Source organism: Lates calcarifer, unplaced genomic scaffold, assembly GCF_001640805.2.
Source record: "Lates calcarifer isolate ASB-BC8 unplaced genomic scaffold, TLL_Latcal_v3 _unitig_5266_quiver_761, whole genome shotgun sequence".
Lineage (NCBI taxonomy): Eukaryota > Metazoa > Chordata > Actinopteri > Centropomidae > Lates > Lates calcarifer.
The window spans coordinates 107543-114694 of NW_026117409.1; the positions used below are offsets into that span (position 1 = coordinate 107543).

Consider the following 7152-nt stretch of genomic DNA (forward strand, 5'->3'; position numbering starts at 1 on the left):
TATTACTGTTGTGCTCTGACTGTTGCTACGGCTTCTGTTCTACTTCAGCTACTACCACAACATTAAATACTGCTTTTCAAAGTACAACACATCAAACACCCTGGACTGGTTGCCAGTCTATCACTGGGCTGACATATGGAGACAAATAACCATTCACACTCACATTTACACGAGCAATTAAGAGTCGTCAGTTAACCAGCATGTCGTTGGACTGTGGGAGGGAGTTGGAGAACCTGGAGAAAACAGCGGGCAAACTGGTGTCGAACCAGGAACCTTGTTGCTGTGAGGCAACACTGCTAACCATGGCGCCACTGTGCTGCCCTGATAAAATACTATTAAAAACATTAATATTAAATTATTTTACTAAAATTTTAAGTCCTTGAAGGGACATCATTGTAGTCAGTAGACAGTCTATTCAATAAGTCAGTTTTATAAAGTACACTAACTATCCATTTGGAATGTTGATTAATTTAATAACTGCCACCAAAGTTACCCTATCAGTTGTTAGTGAGGGTTGGTCAGCAACATCCATTGTTATACAACATCAAACAGACCAGCAAAATATTAAATATTCAAAAGTATTTATTGAACATATACCAAAATGAAAACACATCTAACCTAATCCAGGAACACTGTGTACAAGTGTGGTTGTGTGTGTGCATTTGTGTGGGTATGTGACTAAGGCAAAATGGCTGCTTTGTTGGCTTAGAGCAAAGCAACAATAACCAGGATGGAAGAATCAAAAGATGGCCACTAAGACCAACTGCATGGCATATGGGGGAGATTATCAGTGGAGTATTCCTTTGTTTAAGGCCAAGTCAGAAAGTGCCAGGTTTAAAGAGAGATTAGTTTGTTGAATACAAAACACTTACTGGATGTATGCTGCTTGATAATAGTGGCCCAGATGAAAATGAGAAACAGTGTACTGAAGGAGTAGTGATGCACACCATGATTAGGCCAAGTCACAGTTCAGGCTCCTCAGAGAAAGATCGGGGGATGGTGACACAGGATTATTTACTCTGTTCCTGTCTAACAGTCCCTTTTTTCATGACTGAAACACTCAAGTGTTTTGTCCTGAAGTCAAATGGCAGTTACATGGTGGAACATTGGCTATGTGACACAATGGATTAAAGTCATGAGATAAAGATCACAAATGCATCAAGAAACTAAAAGTCAAAGTGGAATATGCTGGAAGCTGAGTGTAACAAAGTTCACGGGTATGAACTTCAAGGTACAGGCTATGAAACATGTAGTATTCAATTGAAAGGTGGTTTATATCATGGAGACATGTGTGTTTACCTACTATATTCTTTTCTGATTTTACAACAATTTTATAGTGTGTTATGAATATATAATAACTAACCAAACTAAATGTTTTTTTTCCATCATTAAATTCTTGTGAAGCATTTCAATACTTTTAGGTGGCTTTTCAGCGTGTCACAGATGGCAGTTGATTTATTACGCTGGTTAAATTTGTTAGGTGAGCGACCGGTACGCTTAAAAAACTGACTGGCTTCACATTCTTGTTCTTATCTGACACGTCCTTTAGTTCCCACAGAACAACCTGTAAAGCAAAAGAGAAACTAGTGAGCAGCAACAATGTGGTTTAGAGGAGAAAACAACACATATACGATATGTTATCAGACATTCCACTGTGACTGACATGAAAATCTTTGAGTTTCTTGATGCATTTGTGATCTTTATCTCCTGACGTTAATCTTTGTGTCCAGTGTGCATCACATGAAGGTGTCTCAACTTTAAAAAAACTGAATAGATTAGGACTTGATAAAAATGATAAGAAATCTGTTTTTGTCCAACATCCTCATTCCCTAACTTAATTTAATCTATTACAATCTATTTCTTGCTAAACCTGTATTTATGCTGCTTTTGTGAATCAATGTTGGGATTATAAAAAAATGATCATAGTCAGAAGACAGAAATGGCAAGGTTAGAAAAAAGTTGTAAAGAAAGTAGCCTCATTCAGTAAGCGGTGGGAAAAATGTCTAAGATGATATCCATAACTGTTTTTATCACAATTCAAATTTTTGAAAGAATTTCCTAAACTGTGCACATTGTCATTTACAAATGTGACATGGGTATGATAACCAGAGTTTACAGGCAGAATCATAAATGTTGAGATTTAGACTAAGAATCTGGAACCATGCTGGCTGCAGTTGTGTGACAATGCATTTAGACACAGCACCATCCTGACATATGCTGATGATAAATAGTCATCTTTATCATCAGTGTATTGGACAAATAAAACTTCTGACCTGACATGATGGTGCTGGATGGAAACTCAGATGATCACCAAAGTCAGTGAGATTCAAGTTCTGGGGGCTATTTCTTGCGAAAAATGTCGTGAGGATCCATCCAATAACTGTTTTGATATTTCAGTTGGGCTAACGTGGTGGACCAACAGACAAAACAGCCAACAGTCATGTTGCTATACTGGCTAAAACTTGAGCCTGCAAGCAAACATGTAAGAATGTAAGAAAGTTCACGGGTATGAACTTCAAGGTACAGGCTATGAAACATGTAGTATTCAATTGAAAGGTGGTTTATATCATGGAGACATGTGTGTTTACCTACTATATCCTTTTCTGATCTTACAACAATTTTATAGTGTGTTATGAATATATAATAACTAACCAAACTAAATGTTTTTTTTTTCCATCATTAAATTCTTGTGAAGCATTTCAATACTTTTAGGTGGCTTTTCAGCGTGTCACAGATGGCAGTTGATTTATTACGCTGGTTAAATTTGTTAGGTGAGCGACTGGTACGCTTAAAAAACTGACTGGCTTCACATTCTTGTTCTTATCTGACACGTCCTTTAGTTCCCACAGAACAACCTGTAAAGCAAAAGAGAAACTAGTGAGCAGCAACAATGTGGTTTAGAGGAGAAAACAACACATATACGATATGTTATCAGACATTCCACTGTGACTGGCATGAAAATCTTTGAGTTTCTTGATGCATTTGTGATCTTTATCTCCTGACGTTAATCTTTGATATCTTTTCTTTTTTTGTATAACATCCTCATTCCCTAACTTCATTTAATCCATTACAATCAATTTCTTGCTAAACCTGTATGTGAATTGGGATTATAAAACAATTATTAAACTGTAAGTGAAGCACCATTCAAAGTGCCTACTAAATTCTGTCTGGGCCTGGAGTCCACATCACATGTAAATGGACTGTATATAGCGCTTTTCTAGTCTTTTCGACCACTCAAAGCGCTTTACACTACAGATCACATTCACCCCATTCACACACATTCACACACCGATGTGAAACACACACATCGGAGGCAATTTGGGGTTCAGTATCTTGCCCAAGGATACTTCGGCATGCAGACTGGAGGAGCCGGGAATCGAACCACCGACCTTCTGATTGGTGGACGACTGCTCTACCTCCTAAGCCACAGCCGCCCCACATGTGCTCATATGTGTTGTGTCAATTTTCAGCACAGGTCCCCAAGTGTTGGGGCTACTCTGTGGGGGCTGGGTGTCCTTGCTGAGGGCAGTGCTAAGCCCTTCACTGTACTTATCTGTGTGAACCATCATCCTCTACACTGACTACAATAAAGACTAAGCACAGGGCATATTTGATGTTGAGACTGACATTAGAGTCTGCCTGTCAATCATAACTCCAAGAATATAGAAACTCTTTAGGCACACATATCTCACTAATTTCAGGAAAACTACTGTCATTGTAAATGGCAAAAAAGAGCAAAAAATTGAGCAGCACAAATGTTATGTAAATGTTATGTCAAAAGAGGGTTTAACAGTGTGTCAGTTTTTGGCTTCCCTTGCTTTCAAAATATTTGAAATATTTTACACATGGTCTTTGGACAAGTAATTTGCGATGAGGAGAAAATGTGTAACTCTTGTTTTTAGATTGAGCTCTCTGTATCGTCTATGAGGAGCACAACCTAAAGATAAATATGAATTATATTAAAAAATAGAAACAACACCACATCGTCAAATAAAAACTAACAACTTTATTAATTACTTCAAAGGAACATGTTAAAGTGATAAAAATAAAACTGGTCTTCATTAGCATTTATATCATCACCTCAGATATACAGTATATGGTACAAAATCACATATTTTTTGTTGAACTATTGTCTCCATAATTACCAGTTTGATTCATGTTGTTGCTCACACATTCTGATGAAATGCAGAAAAGAAGAAGAAGTAGTGACATGTCAGCAATTTGCATTGTGTCAAAGGAGTGAGACATGCATTTTAATGTTAGGTGTTTAATTTAGAGACCTCACATCGATAGAACATACTCTTTATATAAAAACATATAAATGTAATGTCTATAATGACATAAAATACAACATGTGATTATAGCAGAATAGAATTGATTATCATGAATCTAATAATTTAGTCAGTTAAGCTGTCGTGCAACAGCAGAGGAATCTGCTCTGCTTCAGATGTAGCATCAGTCATGAAGTCGATCTTGATTGATCCTTTTGTTCCTGAAACTACGTCAGTTGCTGTGGCTGTTATCTCTGTGGAGCCAAACCTGATTTCCAACCTGATCTGACGTGCCCTGCCTCCTCTAGTATCAGGCATGCTAACAGTAATGGAACCAACATCATCTACTCCCCATTCATCCACATATTTTGCGTTTTTCTTTTCTGTACAATAAAATGTAATCTTCATTGCTGTCTGATCTGCCTCTACTGGAAGGAGAATGTGTTCTCTGGTTTCATTCCAACCCACATTTTCACCTATTTTCACTAGTTTCATGAAAATATCACGACACAACTCACGCCCATCAGCTGTGAATTTCTTTTCTGCCTTATGTCTGGACTTAAACTTCTCACAGGTAGCGATCCCATAGGTAAAGGCACTCTTACGAGATGCCACCACCTCTGGGTTTCTTCCAAACTTCACAGCTCCCTTCACAATTGCTTCTTGTGCTCTAAAAGGACACAGAACTTTACACTGATCACCAAACTGATCATTAATGTGTCCACGCAGAATCTTGCTTTCAGCGTACCCCCCACTAACAGGATGAACTGGATGTTGAAATCTTTGTCCAAGATTTCTCTGAGACTCTTGGTGATGCCGTTCAGAGACTCAATGAAGAAAGACTTCATTTTCTGTTTTGAGATTTTGATTGATCCGTCGTTCCAGGATGCACCTTCCACTGTTTCAAAGAACTTTTCTATTTCCTGTCTTCTCTGAGCTATTGTTCCCAGGTTAAATGGGCAGGTGATCTGAGCATCGTCATCTTCTTGTTTGAGAACTGCAAAATCATACATAATTCTCTGAACCTCACTGGGATAGTTACTTTCATACTCATCCAGACACCATGACAGAAGATTTCTCTGAGGAACTCTTTGAATTTCTTGTCCACAGTTTGTCCACCCAGATCATTTCCAGAGGCCTTGTGCAGCTCCTTCAGGGCTCCTCCATCCAGGACTTCATGGACAGTTATGTCAATAGTTCCACCTGCGACACAAAAAGGAAGTAATTAAATCTGAATAGTGACAGCATCTGTACAATCAACACAGTCATCTTACACAGTGAGACACTTTATTCACTGCTATACATTAAACATATTCTTTAACAATAATTCTTTCTTGGTGTCAGTAAAAGTAGAGATGTCCACAATTGTGCTTGTTCTTGAGTACATAAACACAAGGATTTGTAAAGCTTGTTTGTGAATAAAGGTTTGTAGAATTATTGACAATACCACATACAGTACCTCCACAGTCGACGACAATGTATTGTGTTCCTGGAGAGTGCTCCAGTGAGTCTCCTCCATGGTTCTGTGTTATAAAACCTTCAGCTGGGAGCTTCTTACACCAGACTGAAGCTGCCTCTGGTTCCAGTGCAATGACCAACTTGTCCTCTGTTCCTTTGGTCACAATACCAGCCTGGAAGTAAAAGGAAAATTAATCAGTCCTTTGAACGTGTCATAACGTCAGTACTCTCTAAAGAAATTGTGGTTACCTGAGTTGCAGCTTCTCTCATGAACTGTTTGGCTGAAGGATCCCAGATCGCAGGTACAGTCAGCACCCAGGTGAAGTCAGAGGCAATAAACCTCCTCCCTACTGTGTTTGCTGCGATGGTTTCCAAGGCGTCTTCCTTCAGGTATCGTAAAGCTTCAGTGAAAACCTTCAAGGCCTTCATTGACTTTCCATTTGCAGCTTTAATTGTTACATCTTTGTTGAGTGTCTGGAGACAATAAGCAAGATGTTAGTTTTACACATGTTTACAGATGGAACCCTATTTCTGAAGTTATAGAGAACATATAAATGTGTTTGAGTCAAACAGTTAACATGTCAATACAACATGCTCAGTGCTCTGTTCTCATGTGTCATGGTGTTCAAGAGATCATTTTAACTCACTTATGCCAACAACCAGATGTGTTTCCATAATCTACATGTGCAGTGTCATTCTCTATTCATTTCATTGACACAAAGGTAACCTGCCTTATTCAGTATTTATGTATCAATAATTGTTACTTACTTTGCCATAGAGAGCCATCTTGAAGGCTTCAAAGAAGTAGTGTTTTGTTGCGTCTTCTCCACGCATGTTGATGTATGCAGTTTTGGCTTCATAACCAAACTTGGAAAATTTCTCATCTTCACTGAACAGAATGCAGGTTGGTGTTTTTGGGGTGTCCAGTCCATGCTCTTTTCCCCAGCGCTTCAAAATAGGATCAATTTCTTTGTCTCGGGGCGTCAAACTGAATGCATATCCACTGTATGGCAGTACCGAAGTCTATTGCTATGATATACGAATCACCCATTGTGAAAACAGGCTCAACTACTTTAGGTGAAGAAAAATGTCAAACTGCCAATGAGCAGCAGTCACAGTGCATTTATTCTTTTCTCTCTGTAAACCCCGCCCCCTGGTTTTATTATATTACTTCATTTACTAAAACTGGATATTATCAACACAATATGATTAATACATAACAAAACAACAAACTTGTGCGTCATGAAAATTAACAGAGTGAATATTTACACTATGAATTTGGCTTAATGGCTCTGTACCACAGAAGGAAAGAAGATCTTCAGATAGCTGTGTTATACATTACAACTTTGGAAACCAAACAACTCACAGCTTCATCTGTGGATAAAATACAACAATTAAATGGTTGAGCTTTAGTTTACAGGAC

At 38.3% G+C, this 7152-nt stretch overlaps 1 pseudogene; it reads right to left on the reverse strand.

Annotated features, from left to right (window-relative positions):
* Window positions 1–4060: 4060 nt before the first annotated feature.
* Window positions 4061–6780, reverse strand: LOC108874241 (heat shock 70 kDa protein 12A-like; annotated as a pseudogene).
* Window positions 6781–7152: the final 372 nt, after the last annotated feature.